The sequence below is a fragment of the Pristis pectinata genome, chromosome 16 (assembly GCF_009764475.1).
Source record: "Pristis pectinata isolate sPriPec2 chromosome 16, sPriPec2.1.pri, whole genome shotgun sequence".
Lineage (NCBI taxonomy): Eukaryota > Metazoa > Chordata > Chondrichthyes > Rhinopristiformes > Pristidae > Pristis > Pristis pectinata.
In genome coordinates, this window is record NC_067420.1 from 21,222,544 (window position 1) to 21,240,640 (window position 18,097).

The window sequence follows — 18,097 nt, forward strand, 5'->3', positions numbered from 1 at the left end:
TTGCCACTTCCCACTGAGTAAAGTGGGAATCTTTTTCTGAAGTTTGTGGCAAGACAGAAAATTTGCCTCCCCTATGTGATGCAGGTTGCCAGCAAATGTGAAAAATAAAACCTAAAACCAGCAGTATTAATTTGGATTAAATGTATACCTCCTAGTGGGTCTTGCCGATTGCAAAACTTTGTCACGCGAACTGACCACTTGGTAGAACTTAAAGTAAGTGATCCAGTAGTTCAGCATTACTTGTAGTTCAGCTTTTAACATAACCACAGATGACTCTTTTCTCTAATCCATCCAGATTCTCATCAATGTAAACATTGGAAGAAGATATTTAAGTGGAAATGAAAAAGATTTTTAAGTGATGTTTCAACTTCAGCTCTGGAGTAGGGGTTGCCTTGTTAAAGATGCTCTTTCATTTTTTTCATGGTCACAATAATCCTATGTAACACAACCTAGCATTAGAGCAATACTTGAGATAAAGTTCATTCAAATCTGTCTTTAAGGAATCTGCCAAATTCAGGGTCCATGCAACTTTGCACAAGCTTTCTTAGGTCAACTGACAATTTTTTCTGACAATTGATATCTCAGTGCTCTACTGTAAAAACTGAACAGCTCAAATTCTGTCTTTTTTGCATTATTGTCTTTCAGGATTTTCAAACATGTTTTTCCCAATAGGCAATGATGTTTTCTTGTCTGCAGTGTGTCGTTTTTGTGACTGGTATAAGGGAAAGTATAAGAGAAGGTCATCATGTTGGTGTTTGACTTATTAAGTCTACTCACTCCAACTTAAGAAATTCAAAAGTCTCCCTTAAGTTTCCTGCTCTGAAACTGAAAAGCAGCTGAAAATCTTGATAAACAATCTTCACATGAAAGATCATTATCAGTAGCAACTTTAGCAGAGTCAAGGACTTTTTTTTGGCAGCTGTTAGCCCAGTATTTACTTATTTAACCAACTGATAGACTGAATGGTGTTTTCCATAATTCACACTGGCATGTCATCACAGTGGGGAAAGTGAGGATACAAGTTAAGGCTGTTGATTTCTAGCACATTTATTACCTTTGAAGTTCCAACGGGTGAATCATCATAGTCAATATGAAAATCCATTATCTATTAAGCTATCAACCAGCACTTCTCTGGCAAATGCTACATGATACTCCATGATATTTAATGGAATTGTTTTTTTAGGCATAAGATCTATGCTTCAAAAAATTATCCAGGCAGCATCTTGGCAAGCCTCTTCTGCACCGTCTCCAATGCTTCCACATCCTTCCAATAGTGTAGCAACCAGAGCTGTACCCAGTACTATAAATGTGGCCAAACCAAAGGTCTATACAGCTGCAACATGATTTCTTGACTTTTATACGCGATGCCCCGATTGATGAGGGCAAGCTTGGCGTGCACCTCCTTTACCACCCTATCCGTGTGTTGCCACTTTCAGGGAGCAATGCACTTACACCCCAAGATCCCTCTGAACATTAATGTCCTAAGGGCCCTGCCATTTACTATATACTTTCCTCTTGCATTTCACCTCCCAAAATGCATCACCTCACATTTGTCTGGATTAAACTCCATTTGCCATTTCAACGCCCAAATTTCCAATTGATTTATATTTGGCTGAGATCTTTTCCTTACCACTGATGTAAGGCTCACTGACCTATAATTTCCTGGATTATCCCTGTTGCCTTTCTTAAACAAAGGAACATCATTGGCTTTTCTCCAGTCTTCTTGGACCTTGCCCATGGCTAAAGAGGATACAAAGATCTCTGTCAAAGCTTAGCAATCTCCTCCCTTGCTTTCCTCTATATCCTGGGATAGGTTCCATCGGGCCCTGGGGACTTATAGCCCACACCTCTTCTTAATATCAACATGCCCTAGAATATCAACATATCACTCCCTAATCTCACAATCATCTATTGCCTTTTCCTGGACAAATACTGATGTAAAGTACACATTTAAGACCTTGCCCACTTCCTCTGACTCCATGCATAAATTCCTTCCTTTGTTCTTGGAGTGGACCTACCCTTTCCCTTGCAACCCTCTTGATCCTAATATTTGTATAAAATGTTTTGGGATTTTCCTTAATCATAATTGCAAAGGGGAGATTTCATGGCCCCTTTTAGCCCTCTCAATTTGTTGTTTAAGTTCTTTCCTGCTTCCTTTATATTCCTCAAGGATCTTATCTGATTTCAGCTTCCTAAACTTTATATTTACTTCCTTTTGACTAATCGTACAATATCTCATGTCATTCATCATTCCAGAATTGTGGATTTTGTATTCACAGGAATATGCTATCCTGAACTCTTAGCTGGCCTTTAAAAGACTCCCACTTGTCAGATGCGAATTTGCCTTCAAACGACCATCCAAAATCTACTCCCCTGTTCCTGCCTAACACTGTTCTAATTAGCCTTGCCCCAATTTATTACTTTCACCAAGGACCAGTCTTATCCTTGTCCATAACTATCATAAAACCTGTGGAATTATGGTTCTCAAAATGTGTATGTGACAACATGTTTGCATGATACTTCATTGTCAGATCTGAACTGATAAGTAGCCTGTTTGTGAAATCTAAAAATCTATAAGAATGTGCATATTGGCTTATGCAATACAGTACAGCTAACTCTGTTGCTGTACATCTGCCTGATATCTGGACAAACATTTGCTTTGCATTTTGCCTACTCTGAACGCTTCTTGAAATCTTCACCATCTCATCCAAAATCCAATACCTTTTCTGTATAAACTGCACAATGCTTTAATCGGATCTACATATTTCCAAACCCACACATATGATCTTTTTGAATTTATACAGGTGCTTACCTTCTTTTCCTTGGTGGAAGTATAAGAACCAATGGCCCTTCTTTCTCCAATTCTGATATGTCACCAACAAGTATTTCCTTCAATTTTGGAGATTTCAATTGTACATAACAATAGAACAACATTTAATTGAAATCAAATAATGACATCACCACCACCAGTGATTCATACCTTATTTTCTAGTTCTGCATGTTTCTTCAGCCTCCTGGGAGTATGTGGGAACTGTAAAAAGTCACATTATATAGGGTAACTGAGATGATGTTATATTGGTGGCATGAACCTACATCATGTGTTATTCATTCTGGGGCATTTGAAACTGAAATGTTTCAGTGGTAATTATGGAAGATGTGTGTACCCGACTCCAGCAGATTTCTGCCATTTGCAGGCAGGAAGAAATGTTAAACGTCTCTCGGCGATCTTACTGGAACTTATGAGATGCTGAAGGGCCTTGAGAAGATAGATGTGGGAGAATGTTTTCCCTTGTGGGCGTCTAAAATTAGGGGACATGGTTTTAGAATTAAAAGTCACCCACTGAGATAAGGAGGAATTTCTATTCTTTGTATCTTAGGAATTTGCTACCCCAGGGTGCAGCAGAGGCTGAATCATTGAAGATACTCAGAACATTTTTGGTCTACAGGAGAGTCGAATGTTGTGGGGAAGAGGTAGGAAAATGGAGCAGAAGTCAAGATCAGAATTAGATTTACTGTGATCTTATTGAATTGCAGAGCAGACTGGAAGGTCTCTGTGGCTCACTTCTGCTCTCATGTTCCTAGGAGTGGGACTTTGTGCTCTGCTCTTCTGTCCTACTGATCAGCTTTGACAGCTAAGGCATGTTTATCACCAAAATGAACATACCACAAGATATGAAAATCCACAGATGCTCCCTGACCTGATGAGTGTTTCCAACATTGTCTGTTTAGATTTCAGATTTCCAGCACCTGCAGTATTTGTGCAGAGGGAGAACTGGGAACCTTTGGGAGCAGTGCCATGTTATGTGTTAAGAGAGATTCCATCATTTTCAGCTTTAACACTAAAGGATATAATTGAATATAAGTACACTAAATCAATTTTATTAAATTACATGACACATGCAAACATTATAGGCATTCACAGCTGGCTAGCGATATTTAAAACTTCTGTCTGCCTACAAATGACAGGAATCTGATGCATCATGTAACATTAACACAACTGCTCCCAATAGTTCACACTGTTTCCTCTGCACCTGCATACTCAACTAGCATGGGAAATGGATGGCAGAAGCCACCTTCACCAACACTAGCATCCTAATTTTGGAATTGGACATGGAGATGAAAATGATATCAAGAAATATTCAGAGTCACAAAGCAAATGTTGGTTCCGATACCAGGCAGACACTGGTTGGCCTTTACTGGAAAATAAATGACACAACTTAAAAAAGAAATGCTCAGCAACAGAGTTAGCTATGATTTACTACACAGTCTAATGAATTCTTAGACTGCACAAACTTGCTAGTAAGCACCAGTTAATCAGTTCAATGAAATATAATGAGTGGGCACCTGTAAGCCAATCAGTGGGAGCACTTCTGCATTACGGCCAGCAAGTTGGAATTTGAAAGCAACTGGACTTACACAAACTGGAGAGGTTCTGTCAGGGCTCAGTTTTACAGAAAAAATTCTGTCCTGGAGTTATTGTATTGGTTCAAGCTCATCCCAAATGTATTCTAGTCCCAGCTGGGATGAGAACAAATTCATAACTAGCTTGAACTAATAAAAGTGGTAGGTCACCCCACTGGTGTTTGGTAGCCAGTACTGTCAGGTTCAGACCAATCTGTGTACGTGTATTTTTTCTCTCCTTAATGACTGCACACGCTCTCCCTTCCCAATTTCATGCACTGTCTCCAGAAACCAATGGCATCTCCTCCAGAATATGCTCTGCAGCCTGACTATCAAGCAATAAACTGCAACATTTCTCACAGATTTCTTATCATTTTGAAGGCCATTTGCTGTCCACAAAACAATACTCTTTCCATGGAGTTGTATATTGATCCTGAACAACATTAAAGGGCAATGGGCTGGATCATGCTGGATCTGTTCCTTGCCTTTGTCCCTGTGCTTCTCCTGTTACTGCATCTAATTTTGTGTCCTACCTCCGCCAACTGGCTGCTGTCAAAGGCCTTTGAACTAGTTTCATCAGAAATACTTACAACCAGATTTAAGTAGTTCTACAAATTTATTACAAATCATAAAAAAATGCTTACTTGTAGAATCATGGAAAATTCACAACACTGAAGAGAGGGTAGGGAAGGACAACAAATACTGGTCTTGCCAGCAACTCTCAGATCCTTGAAAGTGAACAAATTGAAGAAAGGAGATTTAGCTGCATCAAAAACCAACACTGTTATTGAGTCCCTATGACTCATAATGATTGTAACATGATTTCAAGCAAATTGTCCCAGTTCCCTAAGTTTTAAATCTGAGATTGATAATTTTTGATAACCAAAGGTGATAAGGAAGAGAGCAAAATGAATTTGGTCATCAACAGCCACTGAATGGTGAAACGGGTTTGAGGGATTAAAAGTCTAACTCTATCCATATATCCAGATGTAGTATCCTGTTCTAGATGCTGTGTACAGCCAGCAAAACGGAATGTACACAGTGAGTTCTCCGGTGTTTTCATAAACCTGGAGCACTAATATTGCATGATCAGTGTAAGTCTGGAGTCCTTGACTAATGCAGCTGAGTAATATGTTGTGAATGATTTTCTGTTGGGTTTGTGGAGAAGACTTAATTTTTCCTTTTCAGTAAAGATAATTGTTTGGCACAAGCTTGTGAACAGTGTTCGTGAAATTTAAATTCCAAATTTTCCTTAATTTATTGAATGGTTTGCATCTGTAATAAAGTGTGGCATTTATATTATAGGTGGCATATGGTGTGTAATGTTTGGAATGTGCCATCTGAGTGTGAAAGACATGCACTAGACACAAGATGTTTATAGACTCACTAGCTGATCTGCCATGATGCTACTCCCAGAAAAATTCAGATGAATGTTTTGCTCTCTCTCAGCAGAGGATTCCCTATCTCCCTCTCTTCCACCTCCCAAACCTGCCCTTGATGCCTCCTCTCATACTGCCAACACCACCACCCCCACCTCCCCGTTCCTCCTCTCCAGCTACTTTGTGAATTTGAATCGTTAAATTTGGAGGGGAAAGGGATGGTGTTAGTAATGAAGGAAAAGGGTCAAATGCAAGACTCAAAGGCAGAATGTGGTTAATACTGGCCATAACACAACAGCTACGTGAGCAAAGTGATCGGAAAATGCCCAACTAACTGAGACTTTCATGATCTAGCAGGTTTAAGTGGGGGACTGGAACATTAAAGACCAAAATGTGAGAGATGATGGATGAGGAAAACCTGTAAGGGGGCCTGAGTTAGGAAAATATAGAGATTCAGAAGTGAAAAATAAGGAACATTTAAAAAAAATTCCTTTTCTTTCTTTTTCAATCTTTTTATTAGTTTTCAAATTAATACAGATTAATATATCAATGTTTATACATGTAATACAAAGAGATCAGGAGAACAATCATGACATGGATAATAATAAAGAACAATAAAGTATAAAAAAAATCTGTAAATCCAATGATCTGTTAGTGAATGAATATAATATAAAAGAAAAAGATTTATTATAAAATATAAAAGAAAGAAAAAAATCCCAAAACAATAAGAAAAATTATAAATGATATATCAAACCAAACTAAGCAAAAGAAAATTTTTTTTAAAAAAACAGAAAAAAAACTGGACTAAAATTTCTCAATAGAAACAGAGCAATATTATGTCGTCAATTCCGTTCCTCTAAATCGAAAGGTTATTATAAGGGGATCTATATCATATGAAAATATTGAATAAATGGACTCCAAACTTCCTCAAATTTAAGCGAAGGATCAACAGTACCACTCCTAATTTTTTCCAAGTTTAAACATGATATTAGTTTGAGAGAACCATTGAAGAGTAGTAGGGGGTATTGGATCCTTCCATTTAAGCAAAATGGATCGTTTGGCCATTAATGTAACAAAGACAATCATACGGTTAGTGGACGCAGATAGATGGCCAGACTCTATCCTTGGTAATCCAAAAATTGCAGTGATAGGATGAGGTTGTAAATCAATCTTCAATACATTTGAAATAATGTTAAAAATATCTTTCCAATATTTTTCCAAAAGAGGACAGGACCAAAACATATGTGTCAAAGAAGCCACATTCGATTTACATCGGTCACATATAGGATTTATATGTTGATAAAAACGAGCTAGCTTATCTTTTGACAGATGGGTCCTGTGAACTACCTTAAACTGTATCAAAGAATGTCTGGCACACATTGAAGATGTATTAACTAAATGAAGAATTTTCTTCCAAGTCTCTGTAGGTATAGATGTCTGGAGTTCATTTTCCCATTCATTCTTAGTTTTGTCCAGAGGGTCTGAACGAATTTTCATAATTAAATCATAAATTATTGCTATCAAGCCCTTCTGACAAGCATTAACACCAAAAATTTTTTCCGTAATTTCAATTTTCTAAGGTGTGGGAAAAGAGGGTATAGTAGTTTTTTAAAAATTTCTAATTTGCAAACATCGAAAAAAGTGTGATCTAGGCAAATTGTATTTGTTAGACAATTGTTCAAAAGATGAAAAACAGTTATCAATGAGTAAATCACGAAAACATAAAAATTTCCTTTTCATGTTTCCTTTTCATGCCATATCAATATTGAAAATCCAGTGATTTTCAGATGATCAGTTTATTTTCAATAGGCTATGACAGGAAATGTAGCTGCTGTGCAGATGGATGACTCATAGATTTTGTTGCAGCAGAACTTCCAGAGTTGTTTGCTGTTAGTTACACATGAACCGTTTCTCTTCATCTCAAAAGCTTGTTTGTGCAGGAAGCTGCTGTAAGGGTTAGCTGGTATTGGTAAGCAAGTAGCACATGGGATGATAGTGATCAGACCACCATTAAACTATCTCCTATCAAATGAGATTAAATAAATCGCAGATAAATGCCGGAAGGATAATGGTTTATGGGGGGGGGGGGGGAAGAGGGGGGGTGCGGATTTCAATGAAACTGAAGTGCAGGAAAAGAGATTGAACAAGAGATAGAAAGAGAAAGAGTGACTGGATTAAGGGTGATGAAAAAAATGGCAAGAAAATTAAGCAAAAACATAAAAATAAGATATTTATAAAATCTTCTCAAATTCAATACCTGTAAGAATGAGAGTGCACATTTGTAATAGTTAAATGTCAGTGCCAGAGAAGTTAGCTCATTCAACAAGTGACCTGCCCTTGTCATGTGCAATATTTTCATCAATTTTTCTTGCAACAGTATGTAGATAGTCCAACTAGAGGAGAGGCCATACTGAACCATGTGCTGGGAAATGAGCCTGAGCAGGCGATTGGGGTTTTCAATAGGAGAGCATTTTGGGAACAGTGATCACAACTCCTTAAGTTTCAAGATAGTTATGAATAGGATAGTTCTGGACCTCGGGGGAAAGCACTAAACAGGGCATATTTCAACGTTATTAGGCAGGAGCTAGGCAGAGTAGATTTGGAGCAGCTGTTATTGGGTAACCACATCTGGCATGTGGGAGTCATTTAAAGACCAGCTGGTCAGAAATCAGACCAGCATGTTCAAGCAAGGAGGAAAGACATGGACGGCAAAATTTAGGAACCTTGGATGATGAGAGATGTTGTAAATTTAGTCAAAATGGAAGCATATTTAGGGAGCAGAAATCAGACATGACCCTGAAGGAATATAAAGAAAGCTGGAAAGAACTCAAGCAGGCGATTAGGAGGGCCAAAAGGGGACATGAAATTCCTTGGTGAGTATGATTAAGGAACATCCAAAGGCATTTTATACATACATTAAAAACTAGAGGGTAGCAAGGGAGAGAATAGGACCACTCAAGGGTAAAGGAGCGAATTTATGCCTGGAGCCAGAGGATGTGGGCAAGGTATTAAACAAATACTTCGTATCAGTATTCACCAAGGAGAAGGACATGGAGGATAGTGAGATCAGTGTAGGGAATGTTGAGATCAAGAAGGAGGCAGTGTTGGGTCTATTGCAGAACATTAGTCCCCAGGGCCTGATGATATCTATCCCAGATTAGCAAGAGAGGGAAGAGAGGAGACACAAGAGACTGCAGATGCTGGAATCTGGAGCAACAAACAATCTGCAGGAGGAACTCAGCTGGTTGACCCAGGAGATTGCTGGGGCCTTGACAAAGACCTTTGTATCTCCTTTAGCCACAGGTGAGGTTGCAGAGGACTGGACAGTAGCCAATGTTGTTCCTTTGTTTAAAAAGGGCAATCCAGGACATTCTAAGCCAGTGAATCTCACATCAGAGGTAGGCATTGGAGAGGATTCTTAGGGATAGGATTTACTCACATTTAAAAAAGCATGGCTTTGTGTGGGGCAGGTAATGTATTACAAATGATTAAGTTTTTTTTTGAAGAGGTGACAAAGATGATTGATGAGGGTAGGGCAGTGGATATTATCTACATGGACTTTAGTAATGCATTTGACAAGGTCCCTCACAATAGGCTTACCCAGAAGATTAAGATACATGGGAACTATGCTCACTTGGTAGATTGAATTCAAAACTGGCTTGACAATAGAAGACAGAGGGTAGTGGTGGAGGAGTGTTATTCTGACTGGAGGTCTGTGACCAGTGTGGTATTCCACACTGATCAATGCTAATATCTCTGTTGTTTGTGATATATACAAATGATTGTGGTTATGAGAGGCCAGTAACAGGAGGGAGCTTCAGTCCGGGGAATTTGTGATATTTGGGACCTTGAGGGTCAGATCTGAGAGAAGAGTTGCAATCAGCCAGTGAGCAATGTTCTTGGTGGCAATCGGCTGTGGGAAGATAGGGTTTGGGCATTGGGTCAGGGCACATTGTTGGAGGACCTACAGAACACCTACAGTGAGGTGAAGAGTAAGTAGAATCCTACAAGTAGACTAACCTTTAGGAGGATCTGCAGACTCCACAGCCAGTGACCTGGTGGCTCAGCAGAAAGAGACTGTGTGAGTGACCTGTGCCATCTATTGCCCGTTAATGCACAAGTGTCATCAAAAAGCTTACTGCCTGCTCTGTGTTGCTTACACCTTCATATGTATGCACAATATATGAACAGACAGACTGTAACAATATGGCCTTCTACAAGAGCTACCCGGCATGCCCACTCATGTTTAGAAATTAGTTTTTTTGCACAAAAACGCTGCATTATGCAAAAGAATTTCTAGGCTTCCTTTTTCTAAGTTAAGCTTAAAAGTGTTGTAGAGGCATTGCCACCTGCTGGCAATATTTTACAAAGCAGCCTTAATGTACTCCGGAGGGATGTCTGATATCTCCAGGTCGCTACAGGGGGCCTTGGAAGACCAAGGTGGTGTTGTTGATAAATCCAATACACAATCCATATACTGCTAGTGTGCATAGGATAAAGCCAAGAAAGCACAGGAGAACCGCTGGGGACAGGTATATCAATGATTTGAATGAGAATGTACAAAGCATGGTTGTAAGTTTGCAGATGACACTAAAATAGGCAGTGTCATAGACAGTGAAAATGGTTATCAGGATTTACAGAGGGATCTTGATCAGCTGGGTAAGTGGGCTGAGGAATGGCAAATGGAGTTTAATTTGGATAAGTGTGAGGTGTTGCACTTTGGGAAGACAAATGAGGGTAGGACTTTCACAGTGAATGGTAGGGCCCTGGGGAGCGTTATAGAACAGAGGGGCCTAGGAGTACAAGTACATGGTTCCCTGAAAGTGGCGTCACGGGTAGACAGGGTGGTGAAGAAGGCTTTTGGCACACTGGCCTTCATCAGTCAGGGTATTCAATATAGAAGCTGGGATGTTATTTTGCAGTTCTACAAGGCCGAGGCTACATTTGGAATACTGTGTTCAGTTCTGGTCACCCTGCTATAGGGAAGATGCCATTAAGCTGGAAAGAGTGCAGAGGAGATTTACAAGGATAATGCTGGGACTTGAAAGATTGGATTATGGAGAGAGGTTGAGCAGGTTGAGATTTTATTCACTGGAGTGTAGGAGAATGAGGGGTGATCTTATTGAGGTGCATAAAATCATGAGGGGCATAGATAGGGTGAATGCACTCAGTCATTTTACCAAGGTTGGAAAATCAAGGACATAGGTTTAAGGTGAGAGGGGAAAAATTTAGTCGGAGCCTGAGGGGCAACCTTGTCACCCAGAGAGTTATCAGTATATGGAATGATCTGCCAGAGGTAGCTAGTTGAGGCAGTTACATTAACAACACTTAAAAGACACTTGGACAGGTACATGGATAGAAAAGGTTTAGAGGAATGTGGGTCAAACATGGACAAATGGGACTTACTTAGATGGGAATATTGGTCAGCATGGACCAGTTGGGCCAAAGGGCCTGTTTCTGTGCTGTATGACTCTTTATGCCTCCATAATGTGACAGATCGGGTGTCAATATTCACGGTGTCTGCTACATGCTTCACAATTGTACAATCACGAGGGTCAGCCTTTGCTGCTATCTATACAGTGGGCAGCTGGATAGGGAGGAGTAGGAGGGACAGAAGGAGAAGGAAGTGGAGGATAGAGAAGGCAAAAGGTGAGCTCGTCAGCCTGATTTTGCCTGCAATGTCTGTGAAGAGTGTATCTGAGTGTGATTCCAGTACCCCATCTGTAATCGGCATTCATCAGTATGTCCACACTGTGCTTCTCCTCTGTCACTGACCATTACAGTCCATCTGGTTACCCTGCAAAAATAAAGGCCACCACAAAATAAACATTTAACTCCCATTGACAGATGAAATCATGCCATACTCACTACAAAGCCAAACAAATCACTATCTGAGAACCCTTCTCTCCCATGTTCCTGTGCACTGCTCCTTCAGTGGCTTCTGCATCGCTGGTGGAAGATTACTGACTTTCAGTGGAAGAGGCCGCAAACGATTTTGGAGAACTAACTCCAGCCCGGCTTTAGATTTCAATATCCCAGCAGACTGCTGGATCAACAGAGTGGCAGGATTGAAAGGACAGATGCTGCCTTCCTAAGTGAATTGTAATACATTGAGCCATGGCCACTGCACTGGGGGCCACCTCAGTCATCCTAGAAATCAGTTTGAGGAGACTTGTGTATGGTATTATACATAATGGGCAAGGATTAAACATGTATCTCCATTTTCAGGCATCCAATTACTTATTGGTCGGGTTAGGGTTGTATGAAACTATTATCCCACTAAATGGGGTAGTTTCAGAATGAATCTAGCACCTCATAACAGAAGTGATGTGTGTCTTCTGCAGCAGGAGAATTATAATCCACCATAACCTGTAATCTTGTGGCCCAGCATATCTCTGTAATAACACTCTGCCATCATCTCCAAGTCAGGACCCAACTAATTTAAAGATCTTATGTGAAAGAACATGCCGGGACAGCCAGTGCACCTATAAATAAGTTACCAACTTGGTGAAGCTATGACACAAAACTGCATGATTGCTAAACAGTAAAGACAGTTATAGAGAGAACTAAGCAAACCCACAACCAAAAGATCATATAAAGCTCTCCACAGTTGTTCTGAATGGTAACGGCCAAGTAAACAACAAATGAGAAGAGCAGGATGATTCATAAACATCCCCATCCTCAGTGATGAGGGAGTACAATACATGAGTATAAAAGATAAGACTGAACTATTTGCAATATCTTTAGGCTAAGCACACGATTGATCTCGACCTCCTAAGATCCTCACCCTCAGAGAGGCCACCCACTTAATCTATTCATGATTATCAATAAGACAGTTAAGCACACCAAATACAGCAAAGGTTATGGACCTTGACAAGATCATGGTTTTAGTGCTGAAGACTTGTGCTTCAGAATTGGCTATGCCTCTGACAAGCTCTTCTTGTACAACTACAGTATTGGCTGTGGAGTGGAACATTCTCCAAACCTACAAACTAATGGCAGCCCACACACCTCTTGGCTGACTGTAGTCATCGCCAATCACACCCTGGTAACTGACCTGAGCAATCAAGTGTCAGGTTTCAAACTTCCTATGTACCCTGGGCAGACCTCAATTGCAGGAAGACAGGAAAGAGAGGCCTCTTGCTCCACAAGTGGAAATGATGAACAACCCAAATCTTGCCTTCGGCTACCCAAGGCTATTACTGGACACATACCGAACTCCTGCCTGAAAGATTCACTTCTTAGCGTCTCAGCCCTTCACACTGCCTTACCTGAGGCAACTGAATGGATTGTTAAACTTGACATTGAACAGTGATTGCTTCCCCAGCTGTGCAATTATGGATGGATGAAACTTGATGCTAACACACATTGTTAAGCTTTTCTTTTATTACTTTTTATACTAAATGAGTGGCATCAATTTTAGGGAACATCTTTCCATTCTGTTCAGTGCCTTACAGAATACCAACCCCTCCATGTTTTATCTGACAATACATTTTAATCCCAGACTTAAAAGACCACCTCCTTCTGATCTAGTATGACATTTCCATTTCTGCATTAGCTCCACCCCAACCTAATACTGAACCAAACTGCTTCTCCCTGTAGCTTCTATACTGAAATTTTGAAGAAGTCTTCAAGACGGCATCATACTGAAGTTGTGCTAAGTGTAGCGTAAGTACTGCCATTTGTCTCCTTGTGTATTATGGAAACAATTTAGTATGTTTGAAAGTGTTAAGATATTGCCAACTCTCTCATGTAGAGTAGATAAAATGCACAGAATGTTCTTTTGGCAAATTTTCCATTTTGCAAATACCAGTTTCCATTTGATTGTCTGCAGTTTAATTCAACAAGACTTGAAGAAAAATAAGGGAAATAAAATGTTCCTATTCTGGTTCAAAAACATATCAATGAATTTAGTTTCCCTTTCCGAGTAGATTAGATGATTCCTTTCCATGATTAGATATCTCACTTAAAAATATAATCTGGTTCGTAAGTACCATGTGGGAAAGAGATATGAAGTTCATACTGGTTTCAGACAAATCCATTAAAATATGTCAAGCTCTTGGTAGTCTTTTCTCACATAACTTACATTTATTTTTAAACTGTTCTCTTCAGCTACTTAACACTAATTCCATTTATGGCATTATGACATTTGTGGAATATATCATTTGCATTTGCATCAACACCTCCCTAAGATATATTTTGTACTTTTGAAGAATAGTGGGATAATTGCACTTATTTTGTAGAAAATAATCATTTTGCTTTCAGTTGTTTTTCTGGAATACATTAGGCTGAGCAATATAAAATCAGATAACATCTGAAAATCAGATAAGTAAGTCTGTAATTCATATTCATTTCTTAAACATTTCATTGTCAACTAAACTGTGCAGATCATGAATCATTTGTAGATCCAGATAAAATGTGCCAAAATCAAAGTGCTGAAGGAACTTAGAAAGCCGACTTTAATGATTACAACATATCAATCCTTAGTGAATTGTACTACGAAAATTCTTTAGCAAATGCCCTAGGAACATACTCTAGACTCCAAAGCTTCCCCAACCAGTTCAATTTACGGTCAGCCCTTTCCCGGACCTGGAAGGAATTGACCATAGATTGCTCCAATTTGTACAAGAGAATTTTTATGACTTGTAAAGTTTCATGACTTTAAGGAAGGAATTTAAGGATAAAAGAAATGTTTGTAAGTGAATTTCACACTTTTGCAAGTTTGTGATTGCTCATTTGACCCCTTGCATCTAATTTTTAAATTAAATGTTACCTTCAGAGATTGTACATGATGTGAAAATAGAACTGCCTGATGTTCAGAGAGAAGATTACACATCCCTTTCTGATGCATAAATAGAATTGAATTTTTTCACAAACGATTGGAGTATTTTTAAAAGAAAGTTATGGTACTTGTGTCCAGGTTTTACATGGAAAAAAGACCTTTGGCACTAAAAACTTATTTTTCATTCCTTTGTGTAAGAAAGTACTGGCTGTTCAGTTTAGGGAAGGAATCCGGAATATGACATAGTTCTCTGTACCCGTAGTGAAATTCCTTGTGGTTGTAAACATCTGGAAGGCTTTCATTTTCCAGCCAGCAAATCATTTATTTAAGGTTACCCTGTGTATAACATTGTTTTTTCAATATTTATCAGCAACAACAAAATGATTGTTTGAAGAGGAAATCATTGCATTCCATGTATTCTGCATCTAGCTGTAGACCATTTGGGAATGGATTTTATTTTTATGTCATCTTTCATGCAGTCTTGCTGGCTACCACCTTCTGAGTAAATATGTAGCTCCTAATCCATTTGTAGTGATATGGATTGCGTAGATGTTTAATGGGCACGGTAGCGTAGCGGTTAGCGCGACGCTATTACAGCGCCAGCAATTGAGGTTCAATTCCCGTCACTGCCTGTAAGGAGTTTGTACATTCTCCTGTGTCTGTGTGGGTTTCCACCGGGTGCTCCGGTTCCCTCCTACATTCTAAAGACATACGGGTAGGTTAATTTGGGGTTTAAAATGGGCGGCGCGGACTCGTTGAGCCGGAAGGGCCTGTTACCACGCTGTAAATAAAATTTTTTAAAAATTAAAAAAAAATTAATTAAAAAAAATTATTTTGAATCTTAGATGGTTGCCCAGAGCATGGATAACGATCTGAGCCCCACGGAAAGGTGCTTCATATTAGGAATATCATGAATCACAGGATTAAGTACCAAACTACCATAGGGCACCTAAACTTGAAGTATCAAAATGAAAATACAACAAATAAAAATTGAACATGGAAAATTATTTCGAGCTACATGCCTCTAAAGTGAACAATTTTACATGGAATGCAGACGGTTTTTGTTCAGCACAATTTTCTTCACTAGTTTCCCTCACCAATGCTTTTAAGGTGTTAACCCTTTATGAAGATACAGTTTTGACAGCACCAGTCACCCTCCAGTTCTTTCTTGTCTTATTTTGTTAGTATTAGGAGATTATTTAACCACAAAGACATCACAACTGACTCTAATCCTGGATTTAAGTAATATTTGCATTCCAAAGAGCCCTAATAGATTTTCTCTCCTCTGTGAAACTGAAGCTAACTGCAAGTTAAAATTTGGGCAGTCACCAGGAATACCACATTTTATCATGTTCAGGGGTTTCTTCATATTCAGGTATTCATGTAATCGTGGTTAATATTGGGCCTGATGCTACTAGACCCAGCCCATTGCCTGGAATTGCCAGTTGAGATCCCTGTGCTCACCTTGGGCTGACCTCGTTGACCCTCTGCATTCTGGACTTCAGGCAGTAAGGTTTGGCAGTAGAAAGGCCTCAAGCAGCACAGTCCAGAGGCTCCTCCCCCCAGAACACCCCTGACAGACTCTGGCAAAGACAGAGCTGATGGTGGAGCTTTGTCTTCTGTCAATTCTGTGAAGCACTTTAACAGTCTTTTAAATTTCTCTGACATTTAGGGAAGTTTAAAATCCATTAAATTAATATTATTAATCAAGGACTAAAATTAATAATTGTTTAAGTAATAAATAAAGTTGATTTAAATAATTAAAACATTAATCTAAAGCAATTTTGCCTCCTAATCTGCAGGCCTAGAATACTTATTGAAATGTATGGTGTCTTAAATCCTATACTGTATATGACCAGATCTGGAGTAGGATCTGAGTGGCAATTCTCTAATATAAATGCATACATTTTCTATTCCCTTCTGCTGTAATTTCTTCTACATCTAGGGATCAATACCTTAAGAACAAAAGTGAGGAAAACTGGCAGAGAAAATTGTAAAAGCTGCAAGCCTTGCAAATTATTCACTTTAGTGACATTTGTCTAGAAAGGATTCTCTGGTCAGGATCATTATAAGGCTTCTCCGTACTTCTACTGCTTGGTAAGGCAGGAATCTCGTAGGTTAGGTCAAAATTCAGAAGGTCACAAAACTCGTGAATTCCCCTCAGTCACTCACTGAGAATTCAGGGTTCCTGCATTGAAACACCTGTTGAAAAGTTTTTATGTTTGGGCACTGGATGCAGACAATTAGGTGTAGTTGTACTTCTCAAGCCCAAATAATCCACTAATACCACGAGCCTAGCATACACAAAAGAGCCCATAAAATCATATGCAGGCATGAGTTAGTGCCTTCATGCAGAAGAATTGTGCGGCAGGATTATACTGGACCATTGCCTACAGTCGGCCCCTATGCTAATACCACTTCTGCACCTACCAAAAGACACCCACAGGATGAGCCTTGCTTCAGACCTCTGATCCTTTCACAGGTGGGAGCAGGCATCACGTGGTGACCAGACCTCAACAGAGAAACGTGATGCCCTGCCCCCAGTAGCCCTGACTGCCTTGACAATTTACTGCTCTGAATGTTTTCTTTCACTGTTTTAAATGTGCTTAATGTTCAGAAACATTTGGCAATAATTGAAATGGATTCAAAATAATAATATAAAACATATGAAATAATTAAAAATAAAGTAACAAATTTAGTTTATAGCACTTTATGTAACTGGTAATTAATGAAAAACCAAGCATATAGCAAAATAAAAGGAAATAAAAAGTTAGCTGAACTTACCTTTTTACTTAAAGTATGTGAGTCCAGTCCTTCTGGTATAAAGTTGAAAGGTTAGGTGCAAAGTGCATCCAGCCCCTCAGCTCAATATGTCATGAGCTGCTGGGCAGACTCAGAGGTGAGTCCAGAGGTTGACTGGAAGTTCAGATGCACCTGCATCTACTGAACTGGTCCCCACTATGAAACACGATCTGGCCCTTTGATTGTGAAGGAATCATTGCATTAAATGAAACTTAATAGAAGCAAAACTTTAAATCTATTGCACACGCCTAACGACAAGAACATAAGAAACAGGAGCAGGACGAAGCCAGCTGGCCCCTCGAGTCTGTTCAACCATTCAATGATCATGGCCCATTTAACCTTGGCCTCAAAGCCATTTTCCCACTCTCTCCCCATTCCTCTTAACTCCCTTGTTGTTCAACTATCCATCAGTCTCCACCTTGAATATATTCAATTACTCTGCCTCTGGGGTACAGTTTCAATGAATCATAATCTTCTGAGAGAGGAAATTCCTCCTTATCTCTGACTTAAATTGGCAGCTCCCCATTCTGAAACCATGCCCCCTAGTTCTAGAACACACACTGTTAGACCCTCTCAGAATTTTACGTTTCAGTAAGATCATGTCTCACAGAAATAAACATAACAAATAGGAGCAGGAGTATGTCAATCAGCCCCTTGAGCTTTCTTCACCACTCAATGCAATTATGGCTGATCATCTATCTCAATACCATACTCCTGTTCTCTCCCACTGTCC

The 18,097-nt window shown here is 39.4% G+C and overlaps 1 protein-coding gene across 1 annotated transcript in view; it reads left to right on the forward strand.

The window, feature by feature from the left end:
- The first annotated feature begins 13,421 nt into the window (after positions 1 to 13,421).
- Positions 13,422 to 18,097, forward strand: part of LOC127578724 (CCN family member 2-like) — a 45,954-nt gene continuing 41,278 nt past the window's right edge. Inside the window, exon 1 of the mRNA XM_052031100.1 lies at positions 13,422 to 13,448. The gene's annotated coding sequence lies outside the window, so the exon portion shown is untranslated. The remainder of the gene's footprint in view (positions 13,449 to 18,097) is intronic.